The sequence below is a fragment of the Danio rerio genome, chromosome 8, assembly GCF_049306965.1.
Source record: "Danio rerio strain Tuebingen ecotype United States chromosome 8, GRCz12tu, whole genome shotgun sequence".
NCBI lineage: Eukaryota > Metazoa > Chordata > Actinopteri > Cypriniformes > Danionidae > Danio > Danio rerio.
The window spans coordinates 29,139,302-29,162,660 of NC_133183.1; the positions used below are offsets into that span (position 1 = coordinate 29,139,302).

Genomic DNA, 23,359 nt, shown 5'->3' on the forward strand with positions numbered 1-23,359 from the left:
GAGCCCAATTTTGCAGACTAGCATCTTTCTGCACTGTAGTCAGAGTTCATACGTTAGGAGGAAAGCACAGGGGCATTATGGGAAGACAGTATCCATGCTTCTTCCTTCCTGCCTCAGTCTCAGAGCTGCCGCTGGACTATGAGCACAGATGAATCTCCCTGTCCTACACCTGCTGTGGTGAGATTAATGCTAGAGCCACAACAACACAATGCAACACACACTGGAAAACCAAATAGACATGCATAATTCACAACCCGACATGCTTGGTAATTTACAATGCAGAAACCTTCTCTTGCACTGTTCTGTTTATTTCTGTTATATGTGACTGAGGAGGTCAATGCAAAAAGTAAGATGGAAATCAGAGACTTCCCTATTCAATTCAATTAAATTCACATGCTTCCACGAGGATTCAGTTAAAGGTGCAGTAGGTGAACGTCTTCAGAAACATTTTTGTTGTGCACTGTAAACGATTTCTTGTTAAATCAACAGTAAGTTACTGGCAACAATTATCCAGTAGTTGCTGTATTTCATAAAACGGTAACATTACTGTAATACTAATTACATTAGTATTACATTTACTGTAAAATGTAATACATCATTTTACTGTTGTTGATTTTTACTGTAACACCAATTACAGTAGTGATACACATACTGCAAAACTGAAAACAGTATTTTATTGTACATTTTTACCATGAAGAACTACGGTATTTTAACGTTACTTTTATTATTACTGTATAGTATTTTACAGTTATTAAATGTTATTTTATTTTATTTAATAGTGCTACTTTATAATGGGTAAAAATGTTCAAAAATTGCACAAGTGTCATTTTAACTGTTCAAGAAATACAAGAAAAATAAAGAAACTGAAACTTTAACTTCACAATAAAGGTTTATTGTGTAAACCATGCTAAAACAGTAGCAATAATTCAATATAACAAAGCAACAGAACACTAATAAACAATTGATCATTAAAACCAGTCAACAATTAATGCATCAAAAATTATTACAATTTTAAAAACAGGTAAAAATACTGCTACAAGACAGGAAATGATGAAGGCCAAATGATGTGGAAAGGGACAGTGAAAAAGGGCAGCAGCACTTCTGATGATCCTGCAAAAATGACAGGCAAAATCAATCACTGAAGTAAAAACTAATCATCCCTCAAACCATTTAATTCATTCAGAAACGAAACACTGCACTGTTGTTTTTTTATACATATATATATATATATATATATATATATATATATATATATATATATATATATATATATATATATATATATATATATATATATATAAATAAATATATATAACAGTTATAATATATATAACAGTTTTTTTAATTGTTTTTGTTGGTGAAATACAGTTTGTTGTCAATTCACAATTACACTAACGTTAATGGGGAAAAGATCAGCGGGCATTGTTCTTAAAGATTGCTATTCAGGTGTCCACACAGGTGTGTAAAAAATAAAGTCTCATCTTAACTTAATGTCCGACTCTGTATAGCTCGAATATCTGATTCCATGATCACACTACTAGTGCTTCCACGAATTTAAGAGGGGTGAACACAGTTCATTCTCACTTTAAGAGGCTACATATTTAAAATTAAATAAATTAAAATAATCTAATTTAACGTGACTAATGTTAATTAAATACTTTTAGGCTTTTAACACGTATAAATCCACTTCTAACTTACAGATAAGATTGCGTTAGAGAACATGAAAGCCATGGGTGATTTTTTAAAATAATGCTAATGATGAGTTACTGATATTTGGTTTGCATAAAACAAAGTAATCACTAAGTATTCATTTTTGGCAAAATCTGCAGAGAGGCTCAGCGACACGAGGAAATGTGTTAAAGTTGAGTAGAGAACTAAAGAGCAGTCTAGCCTACTTAATGAAATGTTTGTGGTAATATTCTGCGGTCAATTCGTATTACTGTATTTTAATATGCAGCAGTGATGGCATGTCAGCGAGACAAATAAACATTTTATCGAGTCATTTCATACAATTTATTTATTTATTTATTTTTTATACAAACCCTCTAGTGACATTTCCTTAAACTAAATCATCATAACGTTACTGTGCACAGCATCAGTAAAACGTTGAGAATAATTTAAATACTTAATTTTTTAAAACAGTCACTGCTGATTAGAAACTAACATTAAAGCTAAGCTTACAGAAATCCTGTATGCATGACAATATAAAGATGTATTACTCACTGATGTCGAAGCACTTCCAGGTCATCAGAGATGTAGACAGGACAGAATGTGTGCTATCAAATGAGCTCTTGTGCAGCCTTTGTTGGACATCCAGGTAGTATGTTCACCCACACTGTAAGAAACAAAAACAGAAACAATTTATTAAAATGTGAGGGATAGTAAACATGTTTGGTCTACAGAGAGAAGAAAATGTTTACTTTAAGCATTGATCCTAATGAATCTATTTCTAAACTACATTTAACCTTATCACGGAAACAGCATTTTTGAGCTTTTAGACCAGGGGTGCTCAACCTTGTTTGCTTTAAATTAGAATTAAAACAATAAATCTCTATGTCAAATAAAATACTTCAGATCTAAATAAAGCAGGTGTTTTTACCTAAAGGTTCCTTCCCTCCAGTAAGTTTGGCTGCAAATCCCTCCACATCTGTGCTTTATTCGGTTCTTGTCTTAAGAGTAACTGGTGTCGCATTCCAGGTCCATCACAATCTGGGCTAGAAGGACAATATGACAAAAGACAAGACACATATAAATAAAAGTCTCAGAATAAAATATTTAAAGGAATAGTTTACTATTTTGCCACTATTTACTCCATGTGTTTTAAACTAGTTTGAATTTCTGTTAAACACTAAAGCAGATATTTTGAAGAATGTTAGTAACCAGTAACTATTGACATCCATATTTGAACCAAATTTCTTTAAAAAATACGAGTTTGTGTTCAACGGAACAAATTAAATATATAACTATTTTGAAACAAGTGGAGGATGCCAAAGATGCTATTATTTTCATTTTGGGGTGAACTGTCCCTTCAATTCAAGTGTCAAGCAATAGTCATAAAAACTGATGTGTCGCTTGAGGAAAACTAAATCAAGTACCTTCTTTGAACAAGCAGAATCATTATGCCATTGTATTCAGTGATTCTCTTTTACATTTTCCCACTATAAAACGATAGCTTCAACATGCAATCCATGTTAAGACAAAAATGAATAGCATAAAATAACATATTGAACTAAACTTACAGTTTCCAGGCTGTTTGAAAAAAAAAAAACACATACGCCCAGTAAAATTGCTAATAAACACAAAGACAACAGTTATAGAAAAAAATGTTTGTCTAATATTTACTCAGCACTTGGTAGGCAAATAGCATAGCCGTGGCTGTTTTAACACCAGATTTTTTTTATCTTAGGAACTGCTGGAAGAAGAAAAAGAGGTTGTACATGAAACTCCTCACAACAAATCTGTGAACAACTTGACATTTAAAAATCTAATCAAAATGAGGAAGACATCAACATTACCTTGAATAATAAAGTGAGGAGTGATTGGTAGCATCAGTTTTTCAACATCAATTATTGTAGCTGAAAAACAGATAAATATAATAAGAGTAAAATAAGACTTAACATTAATTAATCTAAATCTATGGTACAACCATACCAATCTGTATGGGGTTAAAATACATTTGTACACAAATCATTCCCTGACCCCATCAATTTCTCTTAGATTAGGATGAATATGACTTTGGCTTATATCTGTGTACTCAGAACGTACACTCACCTCAGGTACACCTGAACACCAAAAATTAAATGTACAATTAATGACACACTATACATCAAGCTCATTAACATTATTGAGAAATAGACAATTAATATGTATTTTGTTAATATTAACGTTAGCTTAAAATAATTCAACTGCATTTAATTTTCAGCTCCATTTAATAAAACAGTTAAGACTCATTTCATTATGAGTTTAGTTTAAATAACTAACTTACAGTTGAAAAATTTTACCATAATGATAGCTTAGTCATAATGACTAACGTTATGTGAAGACCAGAGCTTACCTTAACGGTAAACGTTTAACTTTTCATGGTGACTTCGCCTTCATCTCAGTGTTGTGCTGAAATAGAGAATTCATTAATGCAGTTACAATAAGTTGAAGTTATGTTTTTCAGGTAACTTAACGTATGGTCAAAAACTCACTCAAGATAAACTTACTGTACAATACCTCGCAAACACTACAATGACCGCCTGGCGTCTGTTATTTCTTGTTTAAAATACCGTTTGTTAACGGATAGCGTGACATAACATAAGAACCTACAACTAATGTCACTTGGTTAATTCTTTTAAATTACACACACAATACACAGAAATACTTATAAAACAACCCTTTAACGGACAGAATTTGACTTTAAAACACTTACCGAGGATGAATTCGCTGGATGAAAGACGACAGGTGAATTTCAAATTAGGAGAGCCGTTGCCTGCAGGTCGAGTCGTGTCCGTTCGGTTCTATGAATCGGCTCCTTAGTGAACAGTAAAGAATCGAACCCGCCTAAAACAGATTCCTTTTTGTATATGATTCATTACTATTTCGTTATACTGCTTGGCCACAAGCATTTATACACTAATTATACACTAATTGCATATTGCTGAATGTGCTTGTGAACACGTGTGATCAAATAATTCCCGAGCAAACGGTTCAATTCGGTTCAATACGATTCAGAGTCGCTCGAGTGCTGAACCGAACCAGTGCAAACGTGATATTGATTACAATATAGTAACATTGTTTTATATTCACTTTACCAGCGAAATTATTACATATATCTGACCTTGACAATACAAATAATGTTCGTTTGAAGTGTTTTGAGAATTAATACTTTTTTCTCCCAGAATTCATTTCACATCAACAAGCAAATGGTAATGGCGGATGAGAAAGCCCAGCTAATATTATAAATATTGCGTTTAATATGTCACGAAATGAAATTTTAACCGTGTTTCATGCGAGAATGTAGTTCTTACAAACTTAAATCTGTGGTTTATTTATAGATATCATGTGTAAATTGTAAGCGTGCTTTGCCGATAGCGGAGATTCTGACCTCCAGGGTGTCCATCATCACTCATGTATCCGGCGAAACGAGGTTATAATCGGCTAGACATGTGAGACTTGCCCCGGTCTTAGATGGCTCTATAATGAATGTGTTATGAAATTTAGTTTTAACCGTTTTTCATGCGGGAATGTAGTTGTTTTAAACTCAAGTCTGTGGTTTATTTATAGAGATGGTGGGTATTTTAAAATATTGTTTTGAAAATGCGGAGATATGTGACCTCCATGGTGATGACGGGTGCCCTAATCTCATGAATCCGTCTAAAGCAGGCTGGTCATTATGACATTTAAGCTAACTTTGGTTTCATGAATCAATTACTTTTGTTCCAGTTTACGTTTTGGTTAAGCACAAATTTATGTTGATTAAAAATGATTTAATATTTTCATGTTAACCTTATAAAATTAAGGTGCAGTACACCCAAATATGGAAAACCAGGGGACAGCTTTATGCACTGAACAGTCTGAAGAAATAGGTTATTTTATTTTTCTTCACAAAATACTTTGTCAAAAAAAATAAATAAACATAATAATAATATAAAGTGTGTGTAGAGTTTTTCATGGTCATTTGCAGTACTGTATTTAGATGCACAGTAACTGATTTTTTTTCCCAAAATTCATTGTAAAATCTGCAGTAGCATACTGTTAATCATGTTCACAGTATGGAAATGTTGAGAATACATTATCATGCTGTGAAAACAGCAATATATACAGTAACACACTGTGCACAGCTTATACAGTAAACAACTGTTGAGAAATGCAGTATAATACCGTGAAAACAACAGAAATCGTTTACAGTGTGCTGTTTAAAAAGTATCTTCACATTCCAATAGTACTGATTAAAGTAATTGATTAAACATATTTATATATATATTTTTATATTCTGGGTAGGGCATAAGACTAAAAAGTTGTCTAATTAAAAATTTTTATCGGGCCGATAAATAACTCAATTCAGTTTCAGTTTCCTTTAGTTTTGTCATACAAGACATCACAATAAATTGTAATGCAGAACGAAATGATGTTGCATCACACCCAACAAGAACATAAAAAGCATCAAACACTATAAAAAATTAACATAATAAATAAACTTTTATAATTTCATAAATATATATAAAATATAGAAATATAAAATAGAACACACTTAAAAAAAAAGAAAAAAATCACAGAAGGGAATAAATTAATACTTAATACTGCACAGTTTGTTATAATAGTTATAATATTAACAATTTGTGCTAGTTAATTTATTTGTTGATTCATAGATTACTACATACTAGCTACCAATAGTCTTTCACCTACAGTATTATTCAAAAGTCTTTTGATGACAGGATAAAAACTATCACAAAACCAAACTGATGTTTATGACAATTACGACAGGTATCTCAAACTGTCAGTCAACAATTAGTGAGTACAATTGAAAATAAAAAAATCACTCATTGTCTTGTTAACACAAGTGACAAGATATTTTCCTTTTTTTTTCTGCTCCTATTTTATTTAGTTAAATAACAAAACAAGTAAATAGTGCTCTTCCGCCTAGCCAGATTTACTGAGGTAAAGTTTGATTTATATTTGTACAATCGTTCATTTTTGAACAGTGACAACTTGTGACACACTCCCACTCTGATATTACTTTGAATATTCGATCTGAAATAGCAGGTTCTGTAGGTACTACTTTAAAACAGCATTAGCACTATTTAACTGACTGTGAACAGTGTTCTTTCACTGGCTGATTATTTGATTTTGCTATTTAGAATTTGAAAACAATACTTTTCTGAAATTATATTATAAGAAGAAAGTCCAATTGTAAGATTATAAAACCAACTTTACCCCAATGCTAGCCCAGCTGAAAAAAAATATATAATTAAATGCAATTAAAATACACTTAAATACCCGCAAATACATTTTTAGTACATTGTTATTTTTTTGTGTTAAATAAAAATTTTATGGTTTAACACTATAAATATACTAATTAAAAGTATGTTTATACTTCAGTAGGACTTTAGTACACTTGACAAAAGTATAATAAATACCAGTAATACTTAAATAAATTTTTAGTGTACTACAATAAAGTACACTACAGAAAAAAACATCCAAAAGAGTTTTATTAGTGTTTTTCATAAGTGTGCTTTAAATGCTTTAAACATTAGTTGATTTTTAGTACACTGTTTACATACAAATCCTAAGTTTAAAATAAGTTAATATATAAAAAATCTATTAGTAATGTATTGTAGTAAAAGTATATTTTCCCAAAAGTTGTACTTAAGTACACTTATTGCGAATGCAATATTATCACTAACACTTAAATTGGTTTTGAGTGTGGTAATTTTAAGTTTACATTAAATTTACTTTATTAAAAATCTATTAGCAATGTATTGTAGTAGAAGTACGTTTTCCCAACATACTTTTAATACAGTATTTAGCACCTTTTTTTTTTTTTTTTTTACAATTTGTATATTCTTTTAATATATTACTATTTTACTTTAAATCTGTCATAAATATATTTAAATGTTTAAAAGTAGGGTTCAAGTGTATTTCTAGTTGTAACTAAATATATATTTAATACTATCTTCGCACACTATTTTCGCACACTAATTTTGTACTTAATGTACTAAAAGTTAGTATTAAGTATATGTTAAAATAAACTTAATACCATCTAATTGTACTCAACTGTGCTATTTTGAGACACCCTGAAATTGAACTAAAATGTGCTTTTAACATACTATATCTGTATTTTAAAAAAATAGATTTAGTTACAAATAGAAATACACTTGAACCCTAATTTTAAACACTTATAAATATAGGGAATTTTAGGAAAATATAAATCCTGCACCCATTGGCCTGTCAACAACTACACTGGACAAAGGGTGCGTCTCAATAGAGTTTTCTAACTGGCGAATGACATGATAGTGTTGTATAAGGTTGTCTATGGTCATCTATTCAGTGCACCTTCAAAGAGGCGTGGCTTTGGAAAGCAAGACATAGACATGCATTTTCAAAGCTATTATGCTAAAGTTAGCATTTTGGCAGATCACCTACCACACCTTTAACTTATTGTTTTGAATTCTGATTTAATTCAATGAATAAAAATGTTCTAAAAATACTACAGATGTTTTTAAAAATAAATTGTGAAGCTGAGTTAACAAAGTGAATTAATGAAAAATAAATACTTTTAAGAGAATGACTACATATGGGAACATTAAAATACAACTTTCTATTTCAAATGCAATGGTTGTTCAAATGGTGCAAAAGCATTATGGGAGTGTCCGAATTCAGTTTTGCAATTTTAAGGACAAAAAAAAAAAAAAAACTCACACCCTGGGATATGGTCTAACAGGGTTGTGCTTTTAATCTTAATGACTTTTGGGAGTGTTATGAGCATAACGTGCATTAAACCAATCAGAGTCTCATTTCCCATCTTTAAGAGTCAGTTGTGTCACGCAATAGTGCATTTGTTATTTACATGACAGACTTTGCTTGTGGAAAAACTGAACGCTTTACTGCAAAAAACAACCGTTAAACAGACCATCTGTAGTGCAAGGATAAAGGACGAGCCTCCTCCATTCAGCCTCTTTACTTTCCTTTACTTGTTACTCCTTTTCATCTGTGGAGTAAGGTAATGGTGGAAAATCACTCCACTGAAGATCACATATTTAATTTAGTTTATTAACCGCAAAGATTTGTTTCTAATCTATTTCTATTTCAGTTCTAAATTCCAGCAAACTTATAATAGAAAAATAATAACGAAGTGTGGTCAAAGAATACGTGTTAATATATGTGTTATATCCAAACACACATCCTAGTCCTATGCCCCAAATAGTGATCAATACAGTACATCTGCAAAACCAGACAGGTGGACAATTCTAAACGTGTTTTTATTAAAACAAATAGAAATATGCATATAATAAATACTACTACTACTACTGCTAATAATAACATTGTACAAACACAAATGCAATAAACTGAAAACATATCCGATGATAAATACGATTCCCTTATATAAACAAACAATGATGACAATCAACAGAACATTGTGAGATGCATCTAAATGCACATATTTTTAGATATATTAATAATTGTAAACAAGACAAAAACACCAAGTAAAAGCATTTCTGCAGTGTTAATAGTGCATTGAGTTAGTAAGCGAACCTGCTTTCTCTGATCCGCTAGATTTTGAATTACATCTACCTCCATGCACAGCTGTCAGGTTGCCGTGGAGACGTATGAATCATATTTTACTCTAAGTCAGATTAGAATTGATTAAAGTGAGGTGCGCTAAGGTTGATACTGAAATCTGTGTTTTTGTGTACGTCTCTCTCTCTCTCTGACAGGGTTCAATTGCATTAGTGGAAGGGAATGCTTGTAGGAATGCATTTTTGTTGTTGTAAAATGTGATCGGAGGATCAAATAGCAGCACTCATGTCAAACAGCATGGTTAATCACCTTCACAGCTTGTACAGCGGTCACCTTCATCTTCAACTAATATTCATGCAAATCAGTTATATAGTCATATTTATGTGCATTCTAACTGCATTTTAAATAAATTCAAGATATACTGTATGGGTCTTTATATTGACATACATATGCTCAACAAAATGATGTGTGTAAAGTGACTGAAGTTTCATATACAATAGCGTTATAAATACACTGTAAGGCAAGACAAGCAAACCACAGATTTGTTGCAGCAGATTGCTCCATTATTTATGTTGGTGCATTTGAGCTGGCATAGATATGTGTGTGTATGTGTGTTTGCGCATTGACATATGGCCAGAGAGTGCGGGCAGTGTGGCCAGGTGTCTCTGCGGTGGTTAAGAGGCTCAGGCCAGGCTGGGAAACATCTGGACAGCTGTTACACAGGAGACCTTACTTATAAACACTGGCTAATTTGTTGCCTGTTTCCTCAGGTGTGAGTGTGCACCACAGGACGACCCATGGCTCTAAATTATTTACACTATGTAATAAAAAACGGATTAAGTTAGAAATTAAAAATGCTAAAATAACTTATTGGAGCTTAAAAGATATTATTGAAACTCAAAACAACAAATATTATAGCAAAATTATTATTATTATTATTATTATTATTATTATTATTATTATTATTATCAGGATTCTTTTACTTTGATGAAAAATAAAAAATTATTAAAACCTAAATCTAAACATTTTTATAAACAGTATAATGTATTACTTTGTTATTTCTTTAAACTTTATAATGTATAAAGTTTTTTTAAGGGCTCTTCTAAACAATTTATTGTGCCATTGATTATGTACATTATTTTTTATAAGCAATAATGTAATAAAATAAATTGGTCAAGATGATTTTTTTTTATAATCCTTTATAATAAAATTGGATTTACTTACAATCATATAAAACAAATATACAATTATTTTACTTGCATTTATTTTCAATCAGGAAGCCTTTTTTGGCAATATTCATGTCAGGCTTTTTTAAAATATAAATACAGTTGAAGTCAGAATTATTATCCCCCCTGTTTCTTTTTTCTCCCCAATTTCTGTTTAAAGTATAGAAGATTTTTTCCAACACATTTCTAAACATAATAGTTTTCATCATTCATCTCTAATAACTCTAATTTTACTAGATATTTTTCAAGACACTATACAGCTTAAAGTGACATTTAAAGGCTTAACTAGGTTAATTGGAAGAAAAAATATTATCGACATACTGTCGATATATTTATGGACACACTGAGAACATTTCCTTGCTGTTCAACATCTTTTTTGAAATAATTAAGAAAAGAAAAAAAAATTCAAAGAGGGGGTAATAATTCTGACCTCAACTGTATATGTATGTATGTATGTATGTATGTATGTATATGTGTGTGTGTGTGTGTGTACACACACACACACACACACACACACACACACACATAACATGACATGAGCAAAAAAGCAGCGTAATCACTACCAGACTGCTGTTGTGTTTGTGATATTGAGGGAGTGGTCAGGGGTAAGTTCTCTGAATAACACTGTTGAGAACCAGGATAGGAAAGTAACTGTATTAAAATAGGCACTGTGCTTATAAATGAACTGCATAGTTGCAATCAATACAAAAGAGAAAGATCGACTTAGAATATCACTTACCAGTTTAATCATTTGATCAGCTGTAGTTAGAAATCACACCGTTTTAATCTTCTAAGCAAGGACTTATTATGCGGTCCTGGCACCACACATATATGTGTGTGTGTGTGTGTGTGTGTGTGTGTAACCAGATTAAAAACTGATTGAGATCAAGGTCTCATTAACAAGAGTGACCTGGCCAAATCACACGACTTTCTGTGTGGAAAATAAATAATTAAATAAATAAATAAATACATTTAATTTAAAGATAATATGCAAATATAGTTTAGTTATTCAGCTATACCACATTACACAATGTTAAAAACACATACATTGAGAAATGGACTGTTGTTGTTAGTTATAAAGGCTGGAGCAAAATTATATAATTGGGATGAGCTCAGATATTTTTCATTCAGACCGAAGAGTATTCCAGGATGAGGGGATGGCATGACTAAAGGCTTGCTTCCCTTTTTCAGTTCGAACCCAAGGAACAGTCAAATGATTAATAACATAGGGCATACTGGCTTTTTCACCTATGAAGAAGGGGACATGGGTATAAAGGCGCCAGACCTAGAAGAGCTCTGAACCTTCTTACATTCAGAGAAGGCCACTCAGCTTTGGCATACAGTTCATAATGGTGAGTTAGTCTACGTTAGCCTGTAACAAAGGTCAGAGCACTGTGGTAAGCAGAGTTTAAAGGTTGAAGATTGTAGGCAATTTTAAACATAGATTATGATGTCATATACTATGATGATGATGATCATATACTATATTTGTGCTCCTCTTCAAATCTCCCATTAAAATATTATATCCAATTGCACTCAGCATACTCTATATGTGGACTTTATAACATCCAAACTGATATCTTAAATCTATGTTGTCAACACAGTCTAAGGGGTGTAATTTTTGGTCCGAACACTGCTAGTTCTTTGAGAGCCTGAGAGAGTGAATCACTATTTTACTGATCTCCACCTGCTGAGAAACACAAGCGTACAATTACCCTCCACTCACAGCTAATCTGCTGAAATGAATCATGTTATTATGTGTACAGACACGGGTAATTCCATGTTCCAGTCCTTCCTTCGATTTACTGAAGCAAATATAATATCCCTGCAGAATTCTGAAAGGCCGATTAATTTTCAGTTAATTTCTTTTCCTGACGAAAAGTCTGAATTGCACTTGGTGTAAACATAGGAAATTGCATCTAACAAGCATTCAAAATAAATCTTCAAGTGGTCTACATTTTTTTTAAACTGTATTTATTTGAGAGCTATTTTAGTTGCTAGTATAATATGATGCTATGAAATAAATATATTGCTCATTTTTACAGGAATCCTTACCCACATCTCTGATCCACTCTCAAGAGGCCTGTACCAACATTGCACCATTATAAACCAGCGTCAGGAGGAGGACAATTTTCATAGATGATACGTGTGGTTCATTAAAGATTGTTATAAGAGTGTAAATGTCTTATAAGTGTCATGCTTGGCATTAACATTAGTCTCGGGTGAGCAGAGCTCAAGTGGTGAGATAAGGGATATGGCTCGCCATTTACACCTGGTAGTAATACACACTTCAAATGCATCTCCTGTGACACCCTATAGTATGTGTGGATTTTGTGACTAAATGCATCACCTGTCACACTACTATTTTACTATAAAACAATATCAAGTCTATAAAAAATAATGCAAAAATAAATAAGTTTATTTTTCAGACTTTCAATTCAGTAATGATTAATTGAAAGCCACATAAAACTGAAAACTAACAAGGTGTTCCCAATTAAAGATTAGTTGTTCATTACAGCCTTTAAAATTCTAAATTTACCAAATGTATTATGCTAGTTTATTCTTAATATCAAGTGTAGGAACATATGATAGGAAACACAGCTCACAGATAAATTTACATTAAATATAAATAAATAAATAAATGCATTATTCATTTATTTTCCTTCAGCATAGTGTTTATTGAATACAGCTGAATGAACCACCAAAATAAATAGATACAAATTATGACCCATCAGCAACAAAATAGTTTAGGTAACACATTACAATAATGTTGTATTAGTTAAAAAAAAAAACACTTTAAAAAAAGGCTCTTTATTTAATAGGTGTACTGACAAAAACGGTGTAACAGCAGTAAACCCTTCCTGATTTGTGCTCACATTGAAATACCCCATTAAACAATAACAGATTGTGCTACCAGCATAATATTTATTTTATGGGATATGATTTAAGGAATTAAAGGAAGTTTATCCAAAAATAAAAACTTATTTTATAAATTACTTATTTATTACTCATCCTTGTTCAGGACTTGTTATTTACTCAATCCAGGCTTATTCTGAAAACGTACCACTATATACATTTCTGAAGAGTGCAAAATACGTCCCAGAAAGTACTTTTCTTTGTTGCAGTTTTAGTTTTCACGACTCCACTGGAGGGTGCTGTGTATGCTTTTTGGGATCTCAAATTTCTTTTGAGAGTGCCATTTGCGCCGGCTGTTTTTGTGTAAATCCACCAGAGGTCGTTGCTTGACTGACTGACTGACCGATCAACTGACCCACCGTCCTCCTCCTCTAGACCCAACCAATAGTGTTTTCAAAAGCACCGATTGACCAGTACCCACCCATTTACCTAAACTCAACCGTCAGTTTTAAAAATCAATCCAGAAAAAGAAAAGCCCTCGTCTGATATTTACCACATTTTTAGATTTGACCATATTCTCATGAACATACATGCATACATACACACTTCTGATTACTTAACTCACAATCTCCAGAAATGTATATAGGGCTACTCTTTCAAAATGAGTTTATGTTGAATTTACCAAGTAATTTTAAAACTCCACTATATTTTCCAATAAACTGCAGTCACTACTTTATTTTCTTCTCTATAGGGATGGCTGAGTAGAAAAAAAATCAGACCTGTGATTCCTGTTCAATCAAATATCTCATAGAAATAAATCGCATCAAATCAAGCAACCTCTAGACATGGGTTCCATATAAATACAGCAAACCGTTTGGAAGCATTTAAAGTGTCCAAAAAGAAAATTTTTACACACAGTGACCAAAAGACTGATGAGAAGATGATGAATGCCTACTGTATGATGACTGAAATCACCAAATGGCCTTAAACAATAACTAAATGCACTACAGAATGTTACGTTATTACGTGTGCGTGCGCATGCACGTGCACACAGCATGCAAATGCCTTAACCTTCCACAGCGTAATATTCGTTACTCACTACTCACTAGTCTTGAGTACTTTTAAAAAGAGCTACTTTTACTCATACTTTAATAATTTTTACAAAAGCTGCTTTTACTCTACATTTTTGACAAAAATTGGTACTTTTACTTGAATATGATTCTCATTACTCTTCACCACTGCTTACAGTATGTCTGAGATGTACAATACATGCATTTCTGACTACTGTAAGTGGTTTGAACGGCTATATCATACATCAGTCTGATCACTGGTTGTCAATTCAGTTAAACCTTAATAGGTTTAATTAAATCCATCTGTGTGCCATTCAGGTGGGATTACAGTGAGGTAATATCACACAGAGACAGAAAGAGAGACAGCACACAGTATGCGATCATGTATGGGTGGGTGTACAGTAGCTGTCCAAGTGTGATGCAAATGTTATAGTAGCTGACAGAAAGGCCTTGAAGTGTGTGCGCGTGAGTGTGCATACTGAATACAGAAGTATTGAATGCGAATGCTGCGGTTTAGATGAACCAAACAGATGAATTAAAAACCTGAAATGTATCCATTCTGGCTTCACAGTTACATTCTGAAAACAAAGAGTCATTTTCAGAAAAAAAGTATAGTTAGTGAACAGCACTAAAGCAGCTGGTAAACACTAGCTTTTTTTCTAAGTGTATGTTTCTCCAGTGTTTCGTAACAGAGATAAATTTAACACCTCCACAGAGACACAACAGATGTTGGAACCATATCAGTGCTGAATACACACACCCAAACTTGCAGCATCTTAACAAATGAACACACTGCTTTTTTCAACAAAATAAACTTTACAGTCTTTTGTGCACCTTCTTTCTTCTTCCCTTCTTTAGGATGAGACATTAAACTGAAGTCCTGACTCTCTGTGGTCATTAAAAATCAATGGCAATTCTCGTAAAGCGTAAGGGTGTAACCTTGGTGTTGTGGCCAAATTCACGCCATAAGCCCTTTACCCATGGCCTCCCAATCATCCCCATTCACCAATTAGCTCTACCATTAGCTGTGGTTCATGTGATTTTGTTATAAGAGATCATGTGATGAAAATGTATATGAATGGACAAACAAGCAGGCTGAACGCACTGTAAAACATCTGAAATGTTGTTTTGTCCATTCCTAAACACCTTAACCATGTCAGAATTATTATTCCTTTAGGTATATTGCCAGATACGATGAACACACACACACAATTTTAAAATTGTATTTTGCCAATTTATTTTTACTGTCAACAAACTAGCAATGTATGGTAGGAAACACAGCTCACACAGATTTCGCTTTCAAAACTAGCCAATATATATTAAACAATGTGGCAGGCTTGTGTCCCTGCTGAACTTAATAAAAAAATATAACTTTTTGTCCTTACAAAAATTCCTTATCACTTAAATCCTTATTGAACTTCTTTCTTTACTTTCTTTACTTCAGACAGCCTGAAAATGCAAACATTTGCAATGCAATTTCAAAGATCCAACTTTACAAAATGACAACTTTACTAGATTTGTGTAAATCCAAACACAAGAATCTGTTTGGATTAAAAGGTGACGTTATGTGCAATTATATTACATGTTTAGTAGCTATAGCCCTGCGCAATTACTTGACAATAAAAGCAATGAGGATTGGCTAAATATATGTAAATTATAATGGGCTATACTTCCCATTCTTTGTATTGAAGAGATTTTTGCTGGAGAAATATTCTTTTTTTTTTTCCTTTTCCATTTTTCCTTCATTTTATGGGAACTTAAATAGTAGGAGGCATTGCGGATTACAGGATACTAACCATTCTCTCACATTTTGGGTATGTCCTAATATTAGAATTTTTTTGGAAAGGGATGCATGGCATTTTATAAAATATCTTAAATACTTCAATTGATTTCAGCTTTGAGGTACTTTATTTGGCTATGCTATCAATAAATTCCTTGGAAAGAAAAACTAATTTATGTACAGAGGGATCCTTGCTTCAAGTAAAAAAAGCCATTACTAGGTGCTGGTATAAACCTAGTCCACCACAAATGTGTTATTTTATTTCTTCTGTATAGTTTTTGATAAGGATGATGTAAAATCAGGCATAGCAATGTGTTGTTCTGTCACTGTCATTAAGAAATTTGTTTCCTCTTTGATCCCTTATAGGAGAATTTAAACTGAAAAGCGGTAAAAGTGACATGTCATATACAGATGCTGTGAATTGTATCTCTCTGCAATAAAAACTTTAAAAAAAATTTGAAAAAAAATCTGAAAAAATAAATAAATAAAATAAATAAATAAATAAATCACCTAGGCCACAAATTATTATCTAATATTATTGTCTATTTACCAACAGACAATAAAATAATAATAATAATAATAATAACAACAATATTAACAATTACAATATCAATAATAATAATAATAATAATAATAATAATAACAACAACAACAACAACAACAACAATATTAACAATTAAAATATCATTAATAATAATAATAATAATAATAATAATAATAATTAATATTTAATATGTTGGCAAACTCCGTTTTGTTCACATTTTGCTCCTGAGATGTTCACTTTTCAGCATATCATGTGTTAATTAGGAAATATGTAAATTAATGCAATTAAAAAAGGTCGCAAAATGGTGATTCCTGACTTGTTCAGTGTCCCCTATACCCTCTTAATCCAGCTTCCTCCTGAGGCTTCTACCATCTTTATCCACCTGTCCTAACAGTTTCACTCCACTTCCTTCTCCTCCTACTTTCTATTCAGAATTTTATCCTCTGTTCCGCTGTGCTGGTTCTTAATACAGTACTGTGCAAAGATTACACATTCCACAAGTGTTATCCCATGAGAAATTAACGTTCTGCTGATGAATCGCTAAGGTCATTTTTTTTAAGCTGAAAGTAAAACTATGTCAAACGGCTCATTCTCTTACTGTTGTACAGTGGCTTATTGCTCTTATTATTCTTTCTTTTTTTTTCTTTTTTGTCTTGATTAGTGTGTGTCTGTAGGGAAGAGTCAGGAAATTATTGATAAAAGACAGAGGCGTGATTTTAGAATTGCTTCTATGTGTTGGAAATACTTCTAAGCCTTATTTGTTTGTTTGTTTTCTATGTTTGCTTTTATATTTATATTTTTTATTTTTACATTGGCATTTAATATCTTTTGTTCAAATACATTATGAACAGCAGCTACGCTAATTATTTTCTTTGTTCTCTGTTTCCACCTGGTGATGCCCATCCTGAGGCCTCTAGAGATTGTGCAGCACCATTGATGAGACCCAAGATTTGTGAGGGATGAAGCTAACCATTGACAACTTTAAAGGGCATCTATTTTTACTTCTTTTTCAAGATTAAGGATATGACTTTTGTGTTTCCATAGTGTGTCTGTAAAATTTCAGCTCAAAACACCCATCAGATCATTTATTATACCTTTCAGAATATTGGAATTTTCTGCTCTGAACACAATGCAGCTGTTTTTGTTGCCTGTGTATTTAATGCTAGTTCTCTTCACTCACTGTTCCCACGTGCTTGTCAGAGTGTGCCTCAGTCTCTGGCTCAGATGCGCCACATTTAACTTTGCACTGATTTGCACAGCAAAAGTGACAGGATACATGTAGTATCCTCTACTGTATGGACATGCGTTATGTTAACGTACAAATTAAACCTGATTTAATGTCCACAAATCAAGATTTAAGCATCTTCTTTTATAATTGCACTGGCATGCAGCTGTGGTGATAAAGCAAAGACGGTAAAATCGCTGTAATTCATTACAAACATGAGATATATTAATACACTGCTGTCAATCAATTTGGTGGGTGGGGAAACCGCATTCTTATGTCACGTTGCGGTGGGCCTTATAATAGGATTTGAATGCTATTTTAATGTCAGGAAAAAAAACAAAAGACTACACCAATATGACTGTGGACACACTAGACCTACACACAGTTCTGTTCAGACAGCTTCCAAAAGATGATTTTCATCATAGGTGCCCTTAAGAACTTTAAGACTTCAATAATGTCAGGAGTAGCATGTGTATTTTAAACAGCAAATAACTTAAAACTGATCCTTGAGGCACCCCATACGTCACAGTGAAAGTGGTTAATTTTTATTTAGAAACTGGTAATGGTCAATTAAGACCATTGCAAAGCCTGTCCCTAAACAGCTGTAAAATTGAAGCAATCTACAGATGAGGCTGTTCTCCCATAAATCCACCAGAAGTCGCAGTCGACTGACTGACTTACTGACTGACCAACTGACCAATCCCCCACTTTCCCCCTTCCCTAAACCCAACCATTAGTGTTTTAAAAAGCAAGGGTTAATCCACCCACTCCCTTCCACAAACCCAACCGCAGTATTCTAAAAAGCTGGTAAGCGAGAAAAGGTACAGCATCATACTGCCCTGTAGCGTTCGTTTTAAAGATGAAATGCAACCATACATGGTTCTAACTACATAATTCTAGATCTCCAGAAATGCATATAGGTTTACGTTTTCAGAATGAGCATATGTTGGAAAAGCACTAAAAAAATAAACTTGAATTGAATTGGATTAAATTGCCATCTCCTACTAAAAGTACCACATCTCAGCAAGTCTGAATCGCATGAACGAACAGCTAAGCCATGGCTCTATCAATGCAGTGTCCACCTCACCTCTCCTACTACCATATTCCAGTCTAGTGGCTTCCAAAAACTACCTTGCATCATTGGTTCAGAAGAACTTGACATGATGGACCAGATGCTTTTCCACTATTTCACCAACTGAGGCACAGGCCTCAAATAAAAAGTAAATAAAAAATATTAAAAAAAACTATTATAAAAAAAGTTGAACTGAATAATTAACAATAGCTATATAAGAGAGAAGTCTGACTACACAGGTTTAGAGTCATGACAGTTTTTCTAACCTGTGCCCTTTAACAGACCTGTGAGAAAGTGATACTTTCAGAAAAAAAAAGATGTGCGTGTGTGAGAGAATGGAAGAAAAAAAGCAATGACTTGAGCGATAAGCCCACTTAAGACCAAGCACTTCAAACGCCATGGCAGGAAGAGTCAAAGGTTAATGAAAGGGCACTTTGGCGGAGGGATGAAGACATGACAGAGGAATAAAAAAGTGGATTACCCAGCTCTGATATCAAAGGGTCCCTCCATGCGCTCGCTCTCTCCGGAATACCTCAGAGTCAGAGTTTGATCAGACCGTCTTAGTCCTTGCTGACAGCCCGTATAGCAGTTACCGCAGTTAAACTGAGAGAAAACAGATTATAAACATACAAATGTCACAGCAATTAGCAATCATCCACGTGATTAAACTCGTAACTATGGTATAATTTGTGTTGTCGTATTTAAACCACGTCTAGCTTCACCTCCTCACCTCTGCTGTTTCTTTGCTTAATCTTCTGCCATGATCCAGGCTGCAGAAGTCAGGAGGTTACGCAGATCAGAGAGATGATTCATCATGCCTGCATCGCCAAAAAACACAAAGCGCTAAAGATGAGCTTTATCTTTGAGGACTCTCCTACGGAGTTGTCTTTATTATAATGGATTACATTGGCTCATTAGAGCTGTGGTCTAGCAGTTAACGCAGAAGATGTCAACCTTTTTATTTTTTTCGGTCTGTGACCCATTTTTCACCCCATCCCACAGAATTAGTCTTGGGGATATTCTGAATTTATGAATAACAGCAGGGTAACAAATTATTTAAATGAGGCTGGACAGGCCAAATGCTTTGTATGTTTTTTTTTTCTTGTTGAATACCACTACCAACAGGAAATGTAATGTTTGTAAAAGTGACATGTGATCTGGACCTTTATTTAAAGGTATTTACTGACTGTAGGGAGTATAGTTAAAGGCTCATTCACACCAAGGACAATTGTCACAGAAGAACCCATGGTAAGTCATTCATTCATTCATTTTCTTGTCGGCTTAGTCCCTTTATTAATCCAGGGTTGCCACAGCGGAATAAACCGCCAACTTATCCAGCAAGTTTTTACGCAGCGGATGCCCTTCCAGCCGCAACCCATCTCTGGGAAACCCCCATGGTAAGTAGTTGATTTAATGTTACAGTTCATGCGATAATCAGAAGTAGTCTATGTCATCTATAAACAGATGTTTTTTCTCATAATATTATGCATGTATTCGCCATGATTTAATTTAATTCAGTTTTATTTGTATAGAGTTTTTACGATGTAGATTGTCAAAGCAGCGTCACATAAAAAATCAAAAGTAAATTGTAAATTGAAACAGTGTAGTTCAGTTTTCAGAGTTTAAGTTCAGATCAGTTTAGCTCAGTTCAGTGTGGTTTAATAATCACTGAGAGTCCAAACGCTGAAGAGCAATCTTCGATGTGCAGCTCTACAGATCCTGAACCATGATGCTGCTACAGCTTCAGCATGAACATACTTCATTCCTAAATTTGTGAATATTGTATTTCATGTTCCATGCAATTAAGTTATTGAAATCAATAAGTAAAAAACTAATTCAAATGATTTCACTAAATCACTTAAAACCTCAACTCTACAGCGTGAAGTTTATTATCTCTATTTGCTAAACTGTTTCTTTGCTGAAGCTGTTCCAGAGCAATAAATAAAAAAAATTACTACTAGGTGTCACTGTAGAGATGGGTTTCGAAACGTTTAAAGCTTCGACACATTTGCTTTGAGTGTTTCATGGAGTCTCGCTTTTCCCCCTGGCTTGACAGTTAAAACAAACTCACCAACAGAGGTTACGCAAACAAAGATAGATAGATAGAGAACAAGGAAACATGAAAATATATATATCAAACAGTAAGGATCACATGACATGAAACAACCAAAGAGAAACCAGACACATGACTAAATCAACCAATTAATACATGACACACATACAAAGATAAGACTAAATTTCAAAATAAAAGTACAAGACACCATGACACCTTACATCAGTATAAATATGCTTGCAAATTTCACTTAATTTGAGGATGTTATTCGATATATATATATATATATATATATATATATATATATATATATATATATATATATATATATATATATATATATATATATATTAGCGCTGTCAAAATTAATGCGTTAACGCATGCGATTAATTTTAAATAATTAAAAAAAAATTAACGCAATTAACGCAGTTCAGATTTTTTTTTACTTCCTGTTGTGGTGGACGTGTGTTCAACATGCAATAAATGTGAATAAGAACAAGGAAGCACTTTTTGAAGGCATGTTCCAGTATAAAACAATTAGTTGCATCACAAGTTATCCAGAGTTTCATGCAATTTCAGGTGTTTCATTTTTAACTTTCGACATCTGTTGTAAGTTGATACCGCATGGCGAACAGAAAGAAAATCCTCCGCATTTCGTGACTCGATGTTCCTTTAAGGTAAGGTTCCTTTTAAGGCTACATGGTAGAATTTTAATAAGAGTATTATCTTAATCATATTACAATCGGAGTATTGGTGTCTTATGTAAATGTACTCAGAACGTCTGGTGAAGTCGCGAGCTGTCAAAGACAGGGCATTACTCTGCCTTTCAGCATGAGCCCTCCAAGTTTAGTGTGTTTCCTCATTAAACACAACGAAAGCGTATGCTTCGCGTTGTTGTGTCAGAATCCTTGTGAAATACTTTAGGACGCTTAGTTTAGGACGCTTAACAAATTTGATGAACGTGATCATGCGTGTTGAATCTGAGCTGAGGGGAGTCGCTCCAGTATAGAAGGCCGTTGGGGCCAAAACGTCTGCAGCGCGTTGTGTGTGTCTGTCTGTGTCAGGGGTGGAGTGAGCAACGTTTCTGAGTAGGGTCGAGAGGGGTGTGCAATGTATTTAATGACCGGTTTGCAAGAAATTATCATTCATTTGCGGGCATTTGGGAGTCTCTGTGCACTTGCGGGATACTCCTAGTCTTAGCAACTGGATGAATGTAAAGGAGGATTAAGCAAAATTGTTTCTACTCTATAATTAATGTTCTCAACTCACAGCAATAAAACTTTACAATGAGTGCAACAGTTTGTATTCTATAGTTTATTATTATAATTTTTCATTTTCCATATCTGCAATTCCTGTATTTTGGCATTTTTTTGCAGTCCACTTAGAATCCAACATGGAAATCAATGTTTTCTTTATTGACATTGATTGTTTTGAAATTTAAATGTCATTAACATGCCTGTGTTTTAATTTCTGTAATAAATATGGCTGTCAAGCCAGGATCTTGATGGTTTATTGTGGGTATGTTGTTTACATGAAGAAATCTGATTTACAAGTTAAACAAAAATTCTATTAAACAATTATATTTTGAATTTAAATTTATTTTTATTGCGTTTACATTAATTTTACATTTAACTGCAAAATTACAAGTTTCAGTATTTTAAATACGATTAATCGCGATTAATTTTTTTAAAAAGGTGCGATTGATTAGTTAATTTTTTTAATCGATTGACAGCACTAATATATATATATATATATATATATATATATATATATATATATATATATATATATATATATATATATATATATATATATATATGTATGTGTGTGTGTGTGTGTGTGTATGTAAATAGTGTGTAAAGTATATTAGTATAGTGAAAAGGGTATGAAGTTAAATCTTCTAAATCTTATCAAGATTTATAAATCTTACCATGATTTCATGATATTTATTTTAAAGGTTATTGTTTTTTACTTTAGTTAGCTTTTTAATTTAAAAGGGACACATTAACTGTCCAAATTATTTTCATCTACCCTTCTCTCTCTTCCAATAAACGGTACTATCCACTATTAAACTATATTTATCGAATAACATTTTGACCTTAGCTATCCTAAATGCAATTAAAAAGACACCAAAGAGATATGATGTTTGATTGGCTGTGTAAAAGTGTCTTTAATTGGTCAATAACACAAGCCACAAAAGCTTTTATTAATACAAATTGTTTTGACCTGAGCATAAAAAAAAAAGTTTATCTAAAAAATCTATTTCACAAAACCAATTTCTTGTATAGAGTAGAAACCAAAATTGTCCATT

General features: G+C 32.9%; 2 long non-coding RNA genes across 10 annotated transcripts in view; both read right to left on the reverse strand.

Annotated features, from left to right (window-relative positions):
- The window catches only part of LOC137490330 (uncharacterized), a 272,586-nt gene that overhangs the window by 230,111 nt on the left and 19,116 nt on the right, over positions 1-23,359 (reverse strand). For 3 of the 5 annotated variants that reach the window (XR_012384390.1, XR_012384388.1, XR_012384391.1), the window contains exons 1-3: positions 21,067-21,170; positions 19,726-19,813; positions 19,477-19,598 (exon numbers count right to left, since the gene is read on the reverse strand). This is a non-coding gene — a long non-coding RNA (uncharacterized lncRNA). Of the gene's footprint in view, positions 1-18,855; positions 19,599-19,725; positions 19,814-21,066; positions 21,171-23,359 lie in introns of those variants that run through there. The other 2 variants (XR_012384389.1, XR_011009725.2) reach the window with 1 other exon arrangement.
- LOC137496362 (uncharacterized) lies at positions 881-6,111 on the reverse strand. Of its 5 annotated transcripts, none has more exons than XR_012384384.1 (6): positions 4,415-6,111; positions 4,055-4,110; positions 3,516-3,575; positions 2,600-2,714; positions 2,224-2,335; positions 881-1,110 (listed from the first exon to the last, which is right to left on the reverse strand). It is a non-coding gene; the product is annotated as an uncharacterized lncRNA (long non-coding RNA). The 5 variants fall into 5 exon arrangements; XR_012384385.1 differs by having other exon boundaries at positions 4,045-4,110; positions 4,415-5,128; XR_012384387.1 differs by having other exon boundaries at positions 4,209-4,427.